Here is a 23,700-nt window from a genome sequence, read left to right on the forward strand (position 1 = left end):
GATTAAACGTGCTTAGAAAATATACCATGTTATTTTGTATCTCCCTCCCTACTAAGAACTGAGGGGGGGGCACAAAGCTCAGTACTAGAGCGCTTGCTTCTGATATGTGGGGTCTTTGGTTCGATCGCCGGTCAAGTAAGTTTGAGGTGGACAACATCGTATTGGTGGGTTTACTCTAAGTACTCCCGTTTCCTCCCACATTCTCGTTCCACCAATTCTTCCATCATCATTCACTTTCATTAATCATTAAGGAGCATAATCTAGGGACGTCAAACTGAAAGATTTTATTTTTACTAAGAACTGAACTGGTAGAAATTTACTACTTAACACGTTTCGTCCCTCACTGTCTTTTCATTCCAACAGGAAGTTATATATTTGTTTCAATATTGAATGGGCATAGTTAGGTAGTCTTCCGTAATCTTACAACTGTGAAAAGAAAATCAGTTGTTCAGTATGGCGATTAACTTATCACTGGAAATCGTAACTTCTATTACTTAAGGTTTCGACAGAAATATAAAGGCTGGGAGGAGCTAATACTTATTTTTAAGACTTTGAATCCATATATCAGAAAGAAATTAAGCCACTACATTTTACTGCTTTTACTTTGTAGTGGTCAGTATTAAAACCGGGAATTCAAGTAAATTTGACCACTCCACTTTTAGTAAAATAACATGGTGAACATTGTATCTTTAAGTGAGACACTGATGAATCACAAAGAAAATGCTTGATGCTATCTATTAGTGTTTTTGTTCTATTGCATTAAACCTTGGAAGCGGAAACATTGATTTCTACCACTTTGATTTGAATAAGCATTTAATGAGATGAAACCTGCTCTTGATATGCTGAATCGATTCCAGAAAACGGTTTCCAATGTGTCTTACAATATTTGCACTGTGGAATCCGTATTGAGACCGGAAGTGTTAGTAAATTTGTATTATTTAACTTTTAGTAGAGCGTTAGGGGTGGAGATGGTGGGCCCTTGAGATACTGAATCGATTTCAGAAGACCACTTGAACTATCCATTACCATTTTGATATATTGTCATGAACATTGAAACCACAAGTACATGTTTTACCACTGCATGTTTTAGTAAATTAATGCAGGTTAAAATTATATGTTCTTTTAAGGTACTTAATCGATTCAAAGAAACTGCTTGTCAATACTTATTACCGTTTTGGTTATATGACTATCAATAATAAAATTGGAATGATTGATTTCACCCATTCGTGCTTGGATAGATGGTTAACGGAAGAAAGGAAATCTAGTCTTGGAACGTCTAATAGATTCAAAAGAGTTTCTCGATATTTCTTACGATTTTTGCTCAGATACGTATGACAGACAGACGGAAGGGTGGGTGGATGGATGGGTAGACAGACAGACGGACATTGCCATTCTGTAAGACTTCCGACATTTTTCTATAGCCTAGTTTGGAATAATAATAATAATAATATTTAATAATAATAATAATAATAATAATAATAATAATAATAATTTTTATTTTTGCATGAAATCATCATCATAGCAATTTAGTACAGTATTATTTCTTCCCAACCTTTTTTGCAGTAAAATAATAGTTTTTACTCAATAGTCATTTTGTTTGTACAACATTTAACTTAGCGCCTCTTCGTTAAAATATTCTAAATACTTGTAGTTACGAACATAGTTTATTTCTGCCAGTAGCTGGTCCCTATTTACTTGCTCTTTAAGCCCCTGAGGTTGAGAACTACTGATTTACACATGAGATATGCTTTTGCCATTTGAAAATACATAACAAGAAACAAATGAAATATTCTATTGGTAAACAAAAATTTAGTATGTGTTTTATGTCACGTCAGAGAGCGATAATGCAGTAGTGAACATATTCAATACTTTGTTTTCAGATATGGAATTGTACATGTGCAATTCGCGTATATTTTCCAATTCAGTTTGAATGAAGAGAAGTCTCAAAAGCACTACATAAAGATACGTTTCGTTGATAAACTACTTACTTAAACGCATGATTATTTCTTATGACGGTGCGCATGTCATGAAGCAAAGCTGACAACGCGCTGAAATAGTCAATGGTAAATGATTGGTATCTGCTATACCTATAATATCACAAACGACCATAATAAAGACCCGGAAACAAACAGAAGTTGGTTTAGGCAGTCTGACTAATTTTACCACCTGCTACAGGACATCATCATCATTCAGGCCCTGTGGCACCACTGACAGTAGACTGAATAGTAGGAAATGGTAGGCAGGCTAACTGTGAACGCTAATACTGTGTTGTAATAGGTGGTTTACCAAGTATTAGTCAATGTAACGAAAGACGTAAATGTACGAATGGGAGAGTGAAATGCAGAACTTTATTAGATAACTAGCAGCAATTTGTTGGTTTGCAAACACATGAATTGAACTACCTTGGGCCAACTTTTTTTAGCAACTTCACTTTTACAATTACCAATTCTGAACCATGCTGACCAACTGCGTAGGTATGGGCCTGAAGCCAAGTGTGCTGATACTATATCACGTGGGTTGAAGTTTTATATATGCTGCCTAAGAAGTTTCACCTATACTAATTCTACCACCAGAAATGTTTCCTTCTCTTCACTAGTAATTAGCAATGGTCACAGACTCGTTTATCAGGTGTCTATTTACTGTTCTAAATGTAAGGAAGCATGGGTTGCGCTTGAAAATCCGGCGTATTGATGTTTCCTCACCAATACGATTGCAGGCAATGGAGACATTACAGCACACCACTGAAGTAAATCGCCTAATTTAGTATAGTTTAAGCTAGAACCTCATAAACTGACCAACATTAAAAGTTGTGGAATAAAATCTATAATTCATAATTATAACAAGATTAACAGCATTTAGAAAGCATCGAAGTTAATTTTTATATGTACTCTTCCCCAACTTATACAGGAGGTTATCAAATCAATGGAAGTAACTCTAGTTTTCAACATATAAAGTGCGTGTGTTGGTAATACGGAAGATATGTGTGCAGTGCCTAGTCATTATTGGTGGTAGGATTTAGGGGAAGACATCCTCCTCGATCTTTGCTGATAGAACTGAGTTCTGTCTTCCATGAACAATAGCGCAATATTCCCTTTAAAATGATTAGTGACTTATATGCTTCTATTTCACGATGAATCAGAGCTGTTCTGGGGCCTAACAGTGATCCTATGCCATATTAATAATGAAGATTATATTTTATTGCTATCATTATTTTGATAGTGATCTTTACATTACAATATTGGGAAGGATACACGAGTATTCTTAGTGTTTAAATCTACAACAGAAAACAAGAAGTGGTTAACACCCGGATAATATTTATTGATTATAAAAATTATTACTTCAATTATATTAATCTGAAATATAAGTTATTTTCAATTTAATATTATTAAGATTTATTTATAATTAACATCGATTACCCGACTCGCTGGGTTAAAATAAAAATTTTAAATGCACCATTCCTTATCTCATGTGTTTGGTGCCCGTGAAATATGATATTATTCTTTTTAGTGACATGGATTTAAACGGCATCGAAAGTATCACAGTTCGTCACAGTGGCCCCAAAATGTATGGATTCGACACTAATATCGGTCATTTTCCATAATTTTTATATATCTCCCGCTCGCTTCACTCAAGTTGCGGGGCTTAATTTGGATGTAAACGGGATCTGAAGTGTCACTGTTCAACTCAACGACCTCGAAAACTATGGGCTCGACACTAATATTCGTCATTTTCGACCATTATATATATATATATATCTTCCCCTCCTCCTCCCCATATGCAGGGCTGAATTTGGATTTAAACATCATGAGAAGTGTCAGTGTTCTCAGCGATCCCGAAAACTATAGATTCGACACTAATATCGGTCATTTTTTTATAATTTTTAAATATTTCCCCTCCCCTTATAAGCAGCACCACCGAGGTATTATGATAAAAACTATTTGATGTCCGAACCTCATCTATGTTGAAAATTTGACCGAGATCGGTCTGGTGGTTCAAGAGTTATTATGTTTTATTTATTTTTATATATACGGTAATCCAAATGTTTCTAGGCAATGACATCATATTTCAACACGATAAGACCCAGGTCTATTCTTACAGATGCAGCCGTTGCGCCGTTTCCTGGCTCGCACTATACCCGGACCAGATGATTATTGAACATCTTGGTCCGTTTTGAAGACATGGATCCTGCGCAGATATCCACTTCTGATCCTGAAGATAATATAGAACACTTGAATAAATATGTATTTTCCATTGATTTTAAATGTGTCTGAGAAACCCGTGTTACGCGTTTGTGTAGGAAAAAGTGGCCATTCATTACAGGGTTACTTAAGAATTTATATACCGAATTTCATAACTGCAACTTAAGCGAATCCTTGCATTAAGCATCCTTTGAATAAATAGTAGGAAATCTTAATATTATAGAAATTGTCCCCCTTCACTCCTTCAGAAACAGAATGTTCAGAGGAGCGGAAATACTTATTCCCTTATTTTTATTTAAGAATATATGCATAGACTTTCACATCACGAGTTCAAGGGAGTCTTCACCATTGGGCAGTTTGTGAATAAATAAAGTTAAATTCCAATATTAAATACATTGCCGTTTCCACCTCTAGGAGAAGAATTTTCGGAAACGTTACAATACGTTTCTATTATTTCTAATGAAGAGTTCATATCCCGAGTTTCATCTCTCCAAGTTCAGGGATCCATGAGATACATTATAGCTTGCTAATATTTTGAACCCCCATTTTCCCCACATGTTTTCAAAAATCCTTCGTTATCCCTTCTCCAATGACGAAACGGATATTGTGTCCAAATTTCACGTTTCTATCTATAATAGTATGGCCTGTGTGATGGTAAATCACTCAGTTCTACTCTTTTAGATAAGTAGCACAGATTAAGATCATTAAATAAATACATAAACAAAGGATTTATTATTCTTCACCATTAATTTTAATAACACTACAATTTTTGTGTAAAGAGACATTTTACTAAATGTTGTCCCCTTCGATGCAGTGAACGATGTCACGTTCACATCTTATAATTTTGAACAATGAAAAACAATAGGAAAAAGTCACTAAACCAGATCTGTTCTACTCGTATTTCTGAAGATTATTAACGAAAGGTATTTGCATTTACTTAGTGTAATTGATACTTAGAGTGGTTTACAATATGGATAAGATATCCTGTCATAACTGCGTGAAATATCACTATAGAAAAATGCTGTCAGCTATGCTATATCCTGTCACTATTATAAATAACACGTGTCAAAAGAAAAATGCCGTGACGAGTGACACATACATCCGGTAATGAACATTCTAAGAGGTTCATATAGGAAAACATGCGTGCGTGTGTAATTTATAACATCACGTGGTGTTTAAGCTCTTAACGTTGATTGGTTTCTTGAAGTCATACGTTTTATTGGCTAGAAGAATAGTAAATCGAAGAGTCTAGCACAAAAACGTGCTCCCTAACAATCTTTCTAACTTGTTAGACGCACTGTTAACACTGCTGACCACTCAGATCTGCTCTCCTCATTTTCCTCTGATAGTGAAAGAAATATTGGTAAGTTACAGCGATTTACTTTATCCAATTTAAACTTCGTTTGTCTTATATAGTACATATATACTTTTTTTTTTACTTTAATCGATCTTTACGATTAGAAAGTGTATCATATTATGTTTCCATAGTATTGGAAATAATTACGTTGGAATTGTTGCATTTTTAATTATCTTTTGAGTAAAATTACATCGCATCATGTACTACATTTAACTTGATTGTGTGAAATAACGCAGAAAAAAAACTTCCATGCAATTCAACATCATGCCATTAATTATTACAAACAGATGCCGAATATTTGCAAAATGTTGTAGGATCACATTTGAGATAGCTAATGCTTAATTTAGCCAGATAGGAAATAGTTTCTTATTGAACACAAATGACAAAAGCTTACTTTCGGCGGTAACTTGATTTTCGGGTAAAGTAATTGGTAATTTCAGCTCTGATTGCATAAGAATACCCAAATTCAGATGAAATAGAATGAAAATTTTTAGGGCATGAACATGATTTTTCTCTAAAATATAAGTTGTGTTCATCCTCTGCTTATTATGTTTTCGCCTAGAGTCAAATCTTAAGTTGAATACATAGATTCTAATGCTTAAACTAGGCCTACAACGACGCTTACGTTTAAAAAATCAGAAGTAAATAGCAAAAACCTTTACCTTTTAATTCTATATTTAACAGAAAAACTGCAAACTTTACTACTGTACGCAACATTTGAAATGTTTCAGAAAATGTGTGGGATTTATAGTCTTTCTATAAACTTGAAATTATTTCAAATGCAAATAAATCAATAAATAAATTTTCGTATATCAATATGTACAGTACATTAACTTTCTGAAGACATTTACAGATATTTTAGGACAGTTTTAGTATGCTTATTTAGTCTTGCTTTGAAATCGGAATGTCACTTCTTTAATATCGTGAATATGATAAAAGTTTGCTTTCTTACAGGAATTCTAAGATGAAGCCAACATGGATAGTATCTCTTTTTACGAAAATTTACTTCGGGTAAGAAGATATTATTTATTCTTTACTTTTAGAATGCATTTATTTGTTTTGAGAAACAATAAGTAAAATTATGTTTCTATGAATAATTTATCCTAATAATAAATGTCAAACGCCTCAGCCTGTGCGTCAAGCTAATCCTAATAATAAACAGTGACGCTACTAGATATCGCTACCTCCGCCCTCGCTTCCCTGCCACACGCTACTAGATTCGATTGCTTGCATAAGGAAGTCCTTAAATAATTGCAAAAGTATGCTATGGGGTTTGGTGTGATTGGGGCAAGCTAAAAAAAACGTTAAATGTGAACAATTAGAACTTTTAATTAAGCACAATTTTAACATCACAGTCGCATATTTCATCAAATCATAAACTTTAGACTTTAACCACTTTCAGTGGGACCCGGACAAATCCGCCAAACGACAAATCTTCCAATTACCAAATACGCCAAACGCGAAAATGACCAAATGTGCCAATTGTGAAAATGGACAAATCAGCCAATGGACAAATTTGCCAATGGACAAATCTGCCAATTGACAAATTCGCCAATTACCAAACTTGCCAATTACAAAACTTGCCAATTACCAAATCTGCCAAACGCGAAAATGACCAAATTTGCCAATCGTGAGAATGGACAAATCACCCAATTACCAAGGGTCTAGGACACATCTGCCAATTACCAAATGCACCAATCGTGAAAATGGACAAATCTGCCAATGGACAAATCCGCCAATGGTCAAACCTGCCAATTGACAAATCTGCCAATTGACAAATGTGCCAATTACCAAATGCGCCAAGCGCGAAAATGACCAAATGGCCAATTGTGAAAATGGACAAATCTGCCAATAGCCAAATGCGCCAAACGCGAAAATGACCAAATGCGCCAATTGCGAAAATGAACAAATCAGCCAATTGACAAATCTGCCAATTACCAAATCTGCCAATTACCATAACTGCCAATTACCAAATGCGCCAAACGCGAAAATGACCAAATGCGCTAATCGTGAGAATGGAGAAATCTGCCAATTGACAAATCCGCCAATTACGAAAACTGCCAATGGACAAATCCGCCAATGGAGAAATCTGCCAATGGATAAGTCATCGAACTATCATTTTATATTAGATGTATTCTTCAATCATCATCCCACAGTATTACAAAAAAGAAGAATAAGACTTATTTATGAAAGAAAGCGGACAAGGGTGTTTTAATTTTAATGTGTGTTACTTTTATAAATTCGCAATTATGTTTCAAAAGGAATGTTTACTGATGTTGGTTGTTGGAGTTTAGTATCCCATTGCTGTACATAGGTTATATGAAACGTGACTTAACACGTTTGAATTTTAATGCCCTCTCACTGGAAATCGAACCCGAAAAGACTAATGTTTGTTGTAATTATTGGATAGCCAACAAATAGCCCACAAACCTATTTGGTTTTTCACTTACGTAGCTATTGCTTCAATTTTGTTCCTCCGATTATCTTGGTTCATATGCCATTCACTTCAGAATAAACCAAGCTTGCAAATGGTACTATGCGCATGTGTAGTAAATTCAAGGTAAAATTGGGAATTTACCGTTCAAAAGTCCTTTTTTTTTTTTTCAAATGTAGCACCCACTGGTACGGCCCCGACTAAAGACACCCAAACATAATATACGGTTAAAAACTACTGTAGTTTATAAGTAATACATGTGCCAAGTTTCATTGTAATACCTACAATAGTTATGAAAAAAACATTTCTCAGTTCTGATAGACAATATCAAATTTCATGTAGGAAGAAAGTGAGATATTTATCTATAAAATCAAATGAATCCGAACAGTGTTATTTATTTGAAATGAAATGAAATCTTTGAGTTTTACGTCCCACAATTATGCCGGTAAGGCTAAAGGAGACGGTGGTGATGAATAATGAATGAAATGGTGGAATGAAGAACATGGAAGGAAACGGGAGAACCCCGAGGAAACTCACGCACACGGTGTTTGTCCACCACAAAGTTCAGTTGGCGGGGCTAGGATCAAACCCGGGACCCCAAGCACCAGAGGTGAACGCTCTACCACTAAACCACTGCGGCCCTTTTATTTATTTGAGTTCATGACTTATACGTCATTCTCTTCAGAATAAAACAGGCTTTCAAATGGTATAATGATAATATGTGTGTGTATGTGTGTGTAGATGTGTGTGTATGTTGTACGAGAAAAGGGGAAATTGGGGTAAAATTGGGAATTTTCCGTCCAACAACAATCCAGGAGCAGAGTTGCTCCAGTAGCCCTGATATCGTTTCTCCATCATAGATATAACTTCGTAGAAATGTTTCCCCTGTTCATCAATGACTCCTCCGCAATATTCTGGGAAGAAATCTATGTGGGATTGGAACATAAGAATTTTTAGTGATACATTACACCCTATTGCTTGGTAGAAAGTATGAGGTGCACCTCTACTTCCTTATAGTTCTGAGACCGCTCGTTTTCCAAAACATTCGTCACCGCTTTTCGGAAAGAATCTCATTCAATTATCTCCTCATTTTCTAACACTGCACCAAATTCAGGATCATTGAGGAGTTAGCGAATTTGAGTGCCAATAAGGATTCTTACCTGATTTTAGTTTCAGCAATTTGTGGAAGTTTACGTAGAATATATTTGAAGAATGTTTTGATGGGTCAATGAATAGCCGCCATTCATCGAGATGATCGTTTATGTTAAGTTTACTCATAAGACCAGTTAGGCCTTAACGTAATATGCCACTTTCCACTGAAAATACTGTTTAGGGATTCTGAAGTGTTCAAAACACGAACAATTTTAGATCTTCAGAGTAAGCTCCCCATTTCTTGAGTTTGGATGCCAGCAGTTCTGCGTCACTTTTTGACAACCCCAGGAAATTTAATTCAGGTTGAGTATCATATGGTGAACAGATAATGATATTTTGGTTTTGTGATGTTAGGATCGGTGGAAGACGATGAATCTGCAGCAGAATTTGACAATTATGGATGCGCACGAGACGAGTCGAGACATGATTTTCCTGACAAAATTCGAGTCGAGACACGGCTCTTCCAATAGTAAAATATATATTTTCCGAGTCGAGACATCACTTTTACAGCATATTTTCGAGACGAGACAGCCATAAATCTTGTCTCGTGCGCATCCCTATTGACAATGTGGGTCGGCATTGTTCGCCTTTTGCTCTTCATCGGGTGAAACACCGGAGTAAGGTACAGGAAGTTGTGGAACCTTTAGTTCTTCAGAGTGTGGCACAGTGACGAACGTTTCAAGGAATATTTGAATAAGTAGCAGTCCACCTTTTTTTTCTTTTTTGAATAGACCTTTAATTGTAAGAACTATGCAAAAATAGCAGTTTGAAGTATGATCTGTCAGTTCTCTCCACATCATTGGAACTGCAAATGGCACGCATGGCTTTTTACCGTGTAGCCAGTCCCGCAAATTTGTAGAACAAGTATTACAACATATATGTGTTGCTCACCTCTTGTCCACATCTCCCACTTTACAGCCAAAGTATAATTGATAGGCTTTCTTTATGATAGGAGCGAAATTCCACTTTTTGCTTCACTTCGTTAAAAACAGCAATTTTTTCTGCACTGCAAACACATTTACGCGACATGTTTCTGCTTAATATAGTCATAGAAAGATTATTATTATTATTATTATTATTATTATTATTATTATTATTATTATTATTATTATTATTATTATTAATAATAATAATAATAATAATAATAATAATAGCACCCACCCACCCAATATCCCACCAATACGTCCGAGATGGCAAATTGTAACTACAAAAGAACGTTACACAACATGTTTTCTCTGGTAAACTCTTCAATACAAGCTAAACCGTGAAGGGGTTGATTTTTTTTGTTAGCGATGAAGTGCGAGTAATATGGATAGCCAGACACTACGCAGAAATTTATTTCGGGAGGGGCCCTAAGCTTTTCGGGGGTCCAAATACAATTTGAAGTTAAATCATACAAAAATTTGTAAAATTTCACCTGAAATTAGACTAAATTCACAAACAAGTCGGGGTGTCAAGACCTTCAGGACCCACCCCTGCGTATGTCCCTGAGGATAGTAATGAAACTAATCGTCAAACAATGGATGGTGATTGAAATAAGTAGACAGCTCCTGTTGCCACGAACCCTTAATTTGCCCAGCAGAGCACATCGGGTGATAACGTATTTCTTTGAAACCCGAACCAATCTTCAAAAACTAATTTCATATTCGTTATCAGCACCCTAAAATTAGTAAGAATTTGTTAGTTTTATCTCCGAAGCATTTTCACTATTGACTCTTGTTTCCAGAGCAAGTTTCTCTTTATGTAGTTAATACGTTTAATGTGGATTAAATATGATCCAAGATTAGTTGATATAAAGGAAAATTAGTATAATTGAGTTCACTTTTCATCTATTAGTAAATTCACATTAGTAACTACTGTTTTGTAAATAATTTTGTGATCCTGATAACAGATTCCTAAAGTGAAAAATATTGTACCTTTTGCTGCTTGATTTCTCTTAACACTGAGACATATTTCCAAGAATGACACGCGTAGTCCTAACAGTCTTCCAATGACGAGACATATATCATCCCATTGATAATATTGAGGTAAACAAAATGTTATACGTGGGTGTAAAAACCCATGTAAACTTTTCTAAAACATGTAGTAAAATATCCTATTCTTAGATATGAAAATTGATGCTTTGTTACAGCTACTTACTGATATAAAAGTGACACAGAACTATAAGATCTTTATTACACCATTGTGAATCTTTATAAAATTCTCCAAATTAGAATTAACATTTACTGGAAAACATTCGTTATGCACCAGTGAGCACGTAGTGAGCAGTGAGCACAGGGAAAATAATTACGAAACTGTTTGCAAACAAAAATTAGGGACACTAATGCAAGTGCGACAACATTTTTTCTTTTTTTGGTATCGTCATGAGTTTTACATACATGTTACAATTTGATTCTTTCCCACATAAAAAATAAATAGAATAACCATAGTAATAAAAATAACCATTCCATTTCTATGGGGATCCGAACCAGCAACCTGCGGCATACAGACTCGTTGATTTAACCGACTGAGTAATTTGTTTCCTTATCTGAAGGAACCTATTCTGCGGTAAAGACGTATTTTTCATTACGATCGTGGTACCAATTCGTTCTTTTCCATAGGCAATTTCCACTTTTTGCTCTATCTATACGTTAATATTTAGTATAGATTCATATATTTGGAGTTTGCAGATAATGCATGTAATAAGACATATTAGAAATATTTCGTTAAAATTTTTGTTTGTAGATTTAATTCACATTTCTCTCAATGACATAGATGTCGCTGCTTCGTGTTGAACTGCAGAATTCCCTCGCGTTCTTGAAAATTTCCCACTTTAGCAGAGTTGGTAATTCTCGTAATTTCGGTCGATTTAATGTTTTTTGCTTCTAATTTATTTATTTTAAGCTAATATCTAACACAAATATTAGAAACGGGTTTGTTATTAACCTGTCCTGCTGGGGAAACCTTCCGAAATTTCGAACATATAAAGAAAACTGAGATATTTTCAAAACACTTCAAAATAAAGAGACGCGTCATTTATTTTGCTCACAGTTGTACATGTAACACTTGCAATGTGTGTTGCGAAAAACGGGCACCATTTCGAACATTTGTTTCAGTAAACAATGGAGATGTGTGAGAAACAAGGAGACTATCCTAAAACAAGCACCACGATGGTGAGAGGCAAGAGGACTCGCCTTGAAACAAGCCTTGAAATGTCATGGTCAGGGTCCATGACATTTGGGGGCGAGGTTTAAGTGCGACCGCTTGGGCGCGAAATGTTTAGACACAAAATCTTTTATATAAATAGGTTTCCTACCTACATGTACTGTATTTCATAACTAGAATCCGGATGTTTAGGAACTAAAATATGAAAATAGGCACTGGAAATTTCAAAAAACTTCCACAACAATTTTGAAAAACTAAAAATAACATCTTGAACACAACAAAGTTCCTGCACGTCATGCACAACGTATCTGTACCAGTAAAGATAAATAAATAAATAAATAAATGCAGCAGATTCTCGATTATCCGCATCTCTAGTATCAGATCTCCGTACCAGGCCCGTATTCAGGGGGTCTAGGGGGCTGGTTACCCCGTAAATTTTTCCTGCCCCACTAAAATTTACACGGTAGGTTTGCAAATGAACTGTAATATGGTTGGATCGGGTCCCTCCTAACTTCAGCCGGGTCCCCCTACATTTTTGGGCTGGCTACCGGCCTGCTCCGTACTATGCGATTTAGTTTTGGAAGAAATAAATTAAGATATATGTAATAAGGACATGTAATTTGTGTAAAAAAAAACGTTTTTTTCTTAATGTTTAGTTATTTTAAAAATATGACTTAAAATGTATACAACACTGCACATATTTTCATTTTTTCATTTTCTTTTTCCATAATAAATTATTAAAACGAATGTTACAAAACATAGGAAATGTTTATTAAGTAATGAATAAGAGCTGTTTTTGGAATAAAAATTAAGTTTTTAATGCTATGGGTGGGTGTTTCAGGAAGTGAGTATTTATTGAATGCTTTTTTGTTATTCGATCTGCCCATTAGGCCGGATAGTTGAGACTATTGTATTAACAGAAAGTTATTTCAGATTTCATAAAAATAGGCACTAGCTATTCATTGAAATAGGAGGAGTGGTCCAAATAAAATTTACTGTAGACAGCCTGTGACACCCCAAACTAAACCTCTGTCGTTTATAATATATCTAACATAAAGGAACGATATTGATCGAGTTGGCAGTTTATTGATGCACTTCGAAGGACAGAAAAAAGCAGAACTTAGTGTACGAGGCAATGCTTCGAGAAGAAACCCTCCCATGGAAAGAAAAAAATATATATTCGGGCAGATGAAAAATTCGTACTGTTGTACAGAAATTTTGAAACTGTTGATATTGTAGAATACCGTAAGACACTTTGCACATCAGGGGTTACTTTGCACAAAATATGAAGAGTTTCACAGTTCTCTGTCGGCAAAACAATGAACAGAAAGCAGAGAGTTTCAACTGGTACCGTAAGATGGAACATCTAACTGTATTTTGGCTATAATGTTGGCGGTTAACATCAGTTCCAATTACCGAGAGGGTTCATTGTTGTAGAGGTATGGAAAGCAGTCACTGTAAAGGCCGCCAAAATTTGAAAGATATTACGTACAAGATTTTCCGTCGAAGTTAAGTCAGTTTCGTAGAATACTACCGTGTATAGCCCCTAATGGAACTTTGATGCAATAGTTGAAATTGAAATGTGAAACGTTCTAAAGTCATAAAAAAAAGTTAAACTGGGAGAAGGGAGTTTCAGTCTGTACTCGGGGTTACTTTGCACCGGTCCAAAATACCGCTTAGATAGGAAATTATTACTACTGGAACCCCGCATTCTAAATTTAGGTAAATTTCCTATTTAGGAAGATGCTGGAATGAATTTCTTGTTGAAAAATAAATTATGAGCAATGGCGGATCCAGAAAAGTAGTTTGAGAGAGGCTTTACTCACAAATACTCTGTTTTTTTTTTTTTGTTTGTTTTTTTAATGACTAGGATTTCAGCTTATACGTATAGGAATGACTAACATTAGATTTTCAAAATAAGAAATCGTGCAATTTGGGTGGGTTACAACCTGAAAGTCTCAAATCCCATAAATCTCCCACTAATTTTCTTTAAAATGGCTTGTGCAAAGTAACCCCATCCAAAGTAACCCGTCTTACGGTGCCCATAATTCCGTCATGCAATGATAATGTCACGGTAAATGTAACATAAGATTTTTTTTCCTTCTGCATTAGGCATATACAACAATTTACTAGAACAAAATTAGGCCTAAGCATTTAATGCAACTGAGACTGTTTACCATAGGGCATACTGTAATAACGTAACGAAAATCTAGTTTTTGAATATATATATATTTTTTTAGAAAATTGATGTCAAATTTCATCTTGCTGAATTTCTTAAGTTGTGCAGTTATTTTTTATGACAGAGTATTTGTGATATTAGTGTCTATTTTCAAGGCTTTTAGTGCGAAAACATCCGGGTTCTCTTTATGAAATACATTATAATTATAAGCCATTTAAGTAGATTAACCTATTTAGATATACGGCTATGAGCCAAAACATCTTGCGCCGAAACGGCCTTACGCCCAAACATCCTGCTGCGGATGGTGAGAGGCAAGGGAACTCACATTGAAAAAAGCATCCCGAAGGGAACAAATTATTACTACATCCACGTCGTTGTTCCTGAGAAACACTAAAACTAGATTTTAATACATTGATAAAAACAAACCTCAAGTGTTTCCAAATGCTCTCTCTTTAAGTGACATCTGTGACAGAAGTTACACTAACAAAGTGGACATAGTAATGTATTAAGTTCTGGAGGATCAAGTGTTTTTGCTATAAAACACCGGTTTATCACTACAGATTTTAGAATAACTGCCTTTCTAATATGAGATTATAGAAGGAGAATCAACTAGAATCAACTATGGTGTAATTTGGTAGTATTTTTTGAAAATATCACAAGTATTAACTTTTCTAATCTGATGTGTATTTTGTAACTTACTTTAATTTTGCCGTGTTTGTAACCCATCTTTATTTTGTCGATTACAGCGCCATCTATCACGCAACGGAAAAATGTTCAATACAAAAGTTACGTATATTTTCACGGAGAATCAGAATATGCAATAAAAAATGGTGGTTCCTATTCAAGATTTCAAAGTTGACCGCCCTGCCGCCCCCGGGGGTGGGGGTAGGGGGTCGAGTGTCGTATCACTGGATGTCCTCTTTCGAGACGAACAATTTTTACAACTTTTTTAAAATCCGATTTGTAGTTTTCCTGATATTCTGAAAAACAGTTTTAAATGCCTCATTTTTCGTTTGTAAGCAATTTTGATTTTTTCGATTACAGCGCCATCTATCACGCAACGAAAAAATGTTTGAAACAAAAGTTAGGTATTTTTTAACGGAGAATCAGAATATGCAATAAAAAATGGTGGTTCCTATTTAAGATTTCAAAGTTGACCCCCCTGCCGCCCCCGGGGGTGGGGGTAGGGGTCGAGTGTCGTATCATTGGATGTCCCCCTTCGAGACGAGCAACTTTTATTATAACTTTTTAAAACTCCGATTTGCGGTTTTCCAGATATTTCCAAAAACAGTTTTAAATGCCTCACCCGGTATATATATATATAGGCTATATCTGCGAAATTGTGTCTAGTAGTAAACCAGAAGGAGACCCGCACGCTGAGAATTAGTGAACGGCGTATGGAACCGGCCGGGCTAACCACTTATGTCCTACCCGTACCACCTAGTGGTGCAGACTGGTAACTTCCTGTCCACGGTGAAACTTACAGGTTTCCCTAATGATAGGAAGGCGAACAGGGAGGGCTATCACCAACATGCCTGGTCGGCACGGAGATTTTTGTCAAATACCTCCAACTTGTTTAAATAATCATGATAGGACAAAATAAGCCAAGATCTTCATTCTCCGGAAACCGAACTGTGTCTGGGCAAGGCAACGTTCAGAATCACATGCAGGCAGAGGGTGCTAAGAATTCCCGGAGTTACGGACTAGGTTGCCATTTAAAACTGACCATGGATACATACAATGCAAGATCCCTGGCTTCAGAAGCAAGATTCCAGGAGCTGGAAGAAGAGCTACAGAAAGTCAACTGGGACATCGTAGGATTGAACGAAGTAAGAAGGAAAGGGAAAGAATTAATCGAACTGAAGAACGGACACTTATTCTACTACAGAGGAACAGAATGTGGCAAGACCGGCGGAGTGGGATTTGTTATCAACGAAAAATTGAAAAACAAGGTTCTTGAGGTAGATAGTACTATATCTAGTCGAGTAGCAAGGTTTGTAGTCAAACTCTCCCAGAGATATACACTACAAGTGATTCAAGTGTATGCACCTCCCACAAGCCATTCAGAAGAGGAAGTGGAAGTGGAAATGGAAGATAGGCTGTTGTGAAAAAGAGTTGGAAAAACCTTCATCTAGCAGTGTATTGACAATGGTTGACTATGATTATATATATATATATATATATATATATATATATATATATATATATATATATATATATATATATATATATCCAGTGAAACTTGTAGAAACCGGAACTTGAATAAAAGGGAAATCTGTCTATAACGGAAACTCCTCAGAGTCCTTATCGCTGTTATTCCTTCGAGTAAAATTCGGACCCATCGCCTTCCGTTTTATACAAGTTTCACTATATATATATATATATATATATATATATATATATCTATATATATAAAAGAGAACGTACAAATCCTTTGTGAACTCATCACGCTAATACGGCTGAACCGATTTCTTTCATTTTTGGGGGGTTGTTAGGATTTGGACCCTAGATGGTTTTTATCATATCACTTTAATTTTTAATTACCAGTGTCTTGAGATAATGGACCATTCAAGTCTCCATAGTTCATCATAGGTAAAAATAAACGTATGTATATGCAACCCGCATGACCACGTGACTCGGCGGGTTAACATAAATGACAGGCGCTTGCAATTTGAAAGCGAAAAAGTAAAAATTATCTAAGTAACAAAGTTTATTGCGTTCCGGGGTGACCGCAGCGAAGCGGGGTGAACGCTGCTAGTATATATATATATATATATATATATATATATATATATATATATATATATACTCCCAATATAATGCTCATTTCAACGATTGATTACCCGGTTTATCTCGACTGAATCTATTCTTTGTTCATGTCATACTCACTGTGACTTTTTATTTTTAACTCCACCTCACTTCGCATATTAGTGAGGGCTATATTTTAGGGTAATGGCATTGGGAGTCACCATTCATCTACGCGAGCCCGAAAACTAAGAATTAGACACTAATACCAGTCATTTTCGATTATTTGTATATGTTATCCCCGTGGGGATGATAGATGTATCTCACCCCCTACAACATTTTTTCCTGGTTATAAGTAGTATGTGTACCAAGCTTCGTTAAAATTGCTCCGGGCGTTCCAGAGTTATGCCAGACAATATATAGATACATACAGACACACCTACATACATTATTTTTTACATATCGTCCTCCTGTCACCCTCCAAAGGATGCAAGGGGTGTCTTTGGCCCATAGTGTTTGTTTCCTCACTGTAAGTAATACTTGTTCCAAGTTTAGTTGAAATTGCTCAAGGCATTCGAGAGTTATGCTAGAACATATACACACATACACATAGGGTCTACATACGTCCATACATACGTCTTGTTTTATATACAGTACATCCACGTTTATCCAGACTATCTGGGACCAAAGGCAATCTGGAAAATCGAAAATCCGAATAATCCTGATAATATGGACAATAAGCAAAACAAATCCTAAGTCAATTCACTTCAACGTCTTGTGAGTAAAGCTTTCTAAAACTCGATAAGAAGCATTTTATGTATAGTATTACCATAATTTATTGTGAAATCTATGCATTGCTGCACATGCGCCTCATACAAATAGTAGCAGGAAAGTGGGTTGGATTGATTGTAACTACCGTTTTAAGAGTGATTCGTGCAATTAAATAGTGATATTCATTGGTTAAGCTCAATTTAGGTGACAATCATTTTCTCCTCTGCATTGATCTGCATCAGAGTGGATAAATTTCGAAATAAACTCCTGCGAAAAATTCTATCGGTGCTGTCAAATATCCTCTATAAATGTTTGATCCTAGAAGCACCCATCTAATTAATTAATTACTAGTGTTTAGCGTTTCTTTCCAGCACCGAGTTTATATATAACTTGGACCTACAGTTTGAAATGGGATCCGAACCTCCGCAATGCGCTTAATCTTAAAATCTCTCCCACTGGGAATCGAACCCGGGACCTCCTGTGTGGCAGACATCTCCTAGGCACTAGACCTGTCTCAAATCCAGTCTCATGTGTAATTATAATATGCGCTTATCCTAGACACTGTTCTCTGATTATCAAATGAAATCCACCGGTTAAGTTGAAAATTAAGTATATGTATACAGTTACTGTAAGCAGTAATGAAAGCGATATTTAATTTTGAAAAATGATAATAGATGAAAATTCTTTGCATCGCCTTAACATGCACAAAGAATATTTCTAACGTTAAATAAACCGCCTGCAGACCTTGTAAACATATTTTATATTTAACTCAATAGTCGTAACAAGGTACAACACTTTTTAGTAAAAACACTGTATAAGATGTAAAGTTTCAATACTGTAACAGTATCTTCATCAGACTTAAACACACTTATCTAGTGTGGATAAGTGTGTTTAAGTCTGATGAAGATAGTGTTATAGTATTGAAACGTTACACCTTATAGAGTATTTTTACTAGAAAGTGTTGTACCTAGTCATGAATATTGAGTTAAATATTTCTAACGTTACTAGAAACTGCATTTTTTGGTGAGGAAGTGCTATTATCCAAGCTCCTTGTAGACAAACATCGTGTAGTTTTCTCTAGTTATTTTCGGCTCTTCCAACTTTCTTCATTTCACCATTATCGTCTTCTTTCTTAAATTTGTTACATAATCACTGGAAAAAATTCAAAATGTTTCTACTCTTTCTATATCTCGTGGTGTAGGTCAATGTTGTGGTTACAATGAGGTACCTAAAAGAACACCAAAAGCGATTCTACTAATGTAATGTTGTATAATGCATTGCCCTTCTTCCTAAGATGCCTCTATTGACATGTAATGGTTTCTAATAATTTTATCAAGAACGTGGTAAGTATAAGCTTTAATGTATGACATTTTAACGAACATTCGTAAGACATTATAATATTTATACATGCCATTAAATTGTCATTGTGACTCTATATTATGTTTGCAATTCTAAAAAAAAAAGTACATTTTTATCTAAAAGAAGGTGACTGAATGAGAAATGAAAGAAGAATACATGTTGATTTCGAAGTTATTACTACTTACTTTCGAAATGAGTAATGAAAAATATACGAGGGCTAGTCAAGAAAGACTTGGACTGATTTTTTTTCTAGGCAATTTATTATTAGTCAGCAACAGGCACATGATCCTTTTCAAAGTAGTTCCCGCCCATTTTAATGCACTTTTTCATTCGAGTCTTCCAGTCCTCAAACACGTGTCGCAGGCCATTCTTTGAGAGGTCCTTCAAAACCGCCTCCGATGCCTTCAGAACCTCGGAATTATCGGAGAAGCGGCGTCCACGCAGTCTGGATTTTAGGGCAGGGAATAGAAAAAAGTCGCACGGTGCGGTAGGCGTCTCCACCATTCTCAAACCTTTGCAACAGCTCCCTGCAAGTCTCCACTCGAACGGCCTTCTGCTCTGGTGTCAGGAGTCGCGGAATCCATCGCGCACACACTCGGCTCATGTGGAGGTGGTCATGCAAAATTTTGAAGGCACTGCCATGAGATATGCGTAGTGCGGCTGCCAGATCGTCGATACTGATGCGGCGATCTTCTCTAACAATGACTGCTGCCGTGTTAATGTTCACCTCAGTAACAGCTGACGCTGATACACCTGGTCCACCAGCTTTTGTGATTGTCATTCGGCCCTCTTTAAACTCTTTGAACCACCAGAACACGGTACTTCGTGGCAGAGCGTCATCTTTGTAGGCTGCTCTCGACATTCCTAGAGTTTCTGTTGCACTTTTCCCCAGGCGATAGCAGAACCGTATAGCTGCTAATTGTTCATCTCGTAATGACTCCATTTCTTCTACAGGCGACTTCTAGAGGCGGCGCAGAACATCACCTGCATTAAAAAGTCGTGGTTACCAAACATGCAATGATTCCTTAACAACATTTTATATATATGCACAGCAAGACCCACCCTACTTGTATGCCAAACTATGAAGCTCCAGCGTTAACAGAACTGCCGGGAAAAAAATCAGTCAAAGTCTTTCTTGACTTGCCCTCGTAGGACTACAGTATATATGTAAATGAAAGAAATATGAGTCTAAATGTTAAGTTTTGTGTAAATAAATTTATAAGTACAGAAAAAGGAACATGTCATACACATGGTTATTTTAGAGAACCTAACCTATTCATTGAAAACCATAAAGTGAAAATTATATGTAGGAGAATAAATTTTACACACATAATAACAGATTATATATACTTTATATATACGAGGCAATTTGTGATACTTTTATTGAAGTTATAGCGTTTCTTCCAAAGTACCAAACTGAACATGTCCTTGAATATATTATAATGAAAGAAATACAGGAGAATGTGAGTAATGTATTGGCTTATTGTATATTATTTAATCTTAAAAAGAATGTAAATGTATGTCGAGGAAATATTATCTTGTAAAGGACAAACTGCGTTTCTTTACTAATATGACCACAAAGAGGATAACCGTAGCAAATATTGTTGGAAAACGGGTCTTTAGGCGCATAGGATTTCTTTTCTTTATTTTGTTTATTCAATTATGAGTATTTCAAGTTTGAAGTTACCGACAAAGTGCCTGTGGTGCACCATCATGTAAGTAGCCCACTATGAGAGGGATACACTACACTTTACACAAAAGCTCTTTCAATTTTCAAAGGGCCTGTAATACATCCAAAAGGTATCTGGGCCACAACAACCGAATATGATGAAACTTGGTAGACTAATAGGACACTTTGCAAAACTAATGTAACTAGCAGGAATTTGTCGAAAAAACTGTAGTTTCTGAGATACAGTCGAGATTCATTAAAGACGACATTTTTCGTGATATCTCGGGAACGGCTCCACGGAAAACATTCAAACTTTGCAAGCCATAGTAGATACATGATAGCTTTAAAAGGAATTAAAACGAATTGTCTGCACATGCGCAGAACTGCGCATAATGCGAAAATAATTGTGCGCATGCGCATATCTCGAAAACGTGAAGACAGCGATATATTTTTCTCTTGCTTAGTTTGAACTACATGGCAAGTATAACATAATGCAAGAAGAAAACTAGACTCAAAGGTGAGCGTTTTCAAGCAATTGAGGTGAGAATATATTGGGGTGGTCTGCCCCGGACACCCGCCTTTAGTTACGAACTTTGTCTGGCTTCTCAGTCATACATTTCCATTACAACTGTGTAGAAGTCACATAGTTAACGTTAATAGTCGCCTTATTCGGGGCGTAGTGATATCAAGTACTGTAAGTCATCAATGTTACACAACAGTAACACAGTATTAAGAGAGCATAAGGAAACACTATCAGGCCTATAGTCGCGGTCTATTCGAACACATCAGTGTGATGCAGGCATCTATGCTTTAAAGAAATGTGTCAAAATCCATTGACCGCGATGATAGGCCTCATAGTGTATCTTTACGCTCTGCGCAAGTGCATACAACTCGTTTTAATTTCGTTTCAAACCTATCATGTATCTACTATGGATTACAAAGTTTGCTTGTTCTCGGTGAAGCCGTTCCCGAGATATCACGACACATGTCATTTTAATGAATCGACTGGCCCTGTCGAGTCTAAGAAACTACAGCTTTCTCGACAAATTCCTGCTAGTTACATTAGTTTTGCAAAGTGTCCTATTAATCTGCCAAGTTTCATCAAAATCAGTTGTTGTGGCCTAGACACCTTATGGATGTGTCACAGGCCCTTTGAAAGTAGTGGAAGTAATAATAAAAACCATCACTTGAACCATATAAACATTGTTACTTTAATATTTCAACAAAAACGAAGTTACAACTGTGCTGACGACCTTTACGGGGATGGAGATTTCACAAGTTTGTGTGAAAGACCATGAAATCTACGAGCAGCACTGTCTATGGCTTACTTAATTCATTAAGTGGATGTCAGCTTCTTTTTTATATTTTCTAAATAAACCAATATATGTATTCCTTATTATAAATAGAAGAATACAGTAGGTAATAAGTTAATAATAAAAAGTCTTCAATAAGAAGCTATAATCTTTAACAGACAATGGATAAGGGAAGTAAGAAGAAAAGCAATTATTATAGCAATAACAACATCGTTAATAAGTAAGCAGTAGTTAGTATAATCATGACTTGTTTACAAACATGTATCTTGAGATTTTTTTTGAGTACTCTATTTAGAAAGTTTTGAATATTTAGTTTTTTTTTCATATAGTTTACTGCGAGTCAGCTTTGCCGGGTTCTTAGATTGTAGGAACTTTGGCCATATTACAAGTAACTTTTGTCCTCTTGACCTGATTTACAGTCGTGAAATTTGAAACCGAAAGTTATAACAGAAGAAATTGTTTTACAACTATAAATTTTAGTATTTATTTTTTGTACGATCTTGTACTTAGTGAGAAATTCTAATTTGGAATTGTGAAAGTTGTGAATATTTGAAAGAATGTGAAGGAATATTTTTCATAGTCTTGTAAATAATAAAGTAAATATTTTAAGTAAACACTTTTGTAATTTTCTTTTAAAAAGATTCTAAAAATGACGGCTTATATTTTGATGTCCCTATTCAAATTACCCGTGCCGGAAATAGGTTCGGATTGATTTTAACCAATTTGAAAATACTTATTACCAAGTCTTTTTAATTAACTTGATTGTTATTACCTACGATTACAAGTAGTATGTTCAAAAAAGTGTATGTGTGTCACCTTACGAAAAGACAAGCAAGCTGCTAGTTCGCTACTGCCAGGACAATGAATGAAAGCTGTCTCTGATTATTGGCAACGAAAGATTCAGTTGTTAGTGCAGCATATTTTTTTACAAACTAAACATGTAAACTTGTACTCGAGCATCTCATTTTATTTGATTCGATGTGATTTATCGATTTATACATATATAATGTGTTTGACAATGTTATTTTTAAAGGAAGAAAATCAATCACCATTTTGGACTATATCTCATTAACTGAATAATGTAGTCTTAGAATTGGTGTAATAAAGATCTTAATGACAGCAACGACGACTTCTGTATAACTTTGGGAGGCATTGAAATATGTGTAGTTCCTTTTCACAAATTCGAATAAAGATATCTACATCTAGGGAGGCCAATCCAAAAGATCAGCGCGCATGGTTAATGACGATATAATTCAGTTTCACTTTTATATCAGTAAGGAGCTGTAACAAAGCATCGATTTTCATATCTACGAATAGGATATTTTACTACAATGTTCTAGAAAAGTTTACATGGGTTTTTACACACACGTATGACATT

The 23,700-nt window shown here is 35.6% G+C and overlaps 1 long non-coding RNA gene across 1 annotated transcript in view; it reads left to right on the top strand.

The window, feature by feature from the left end:
- Window positions 1-5,448: 5,448 nt before the first annotated feature.
- The window catches only part of LOC145674563 (uncharacterized), a 238,478-nt gene continuing 220,226 nt past the window's right edge, over window positions 5,449-23,700 (top strand). Inside the window, exons 1-2 of the long non-coding RNA XR_014128980.1 lie at window positions 5,449-5,562; window positions 6,511-6,567. This is a non-coding gene — a long non-coding RNA (uncharacterized LOC145674563). The remainder of the gene's footprint in view (window positions 5,563-6,510; window positions 6,568-23,700) is intronic.

The sequence above is a fragment of the Thermobia domestica genome, chromosome 17, assembly GCF_964235325.1.
Source record: "Thermobia domestica chromosome 17, izTheDome1.hap1.1, whole genome shotgun sequence".
Taxonomy (NCBI): Eukaryota; Metazoa; Arthropoda; class Insecta; order Zygentoma; family Lepismatidae; genus Thermobia; species Thermobia domestica.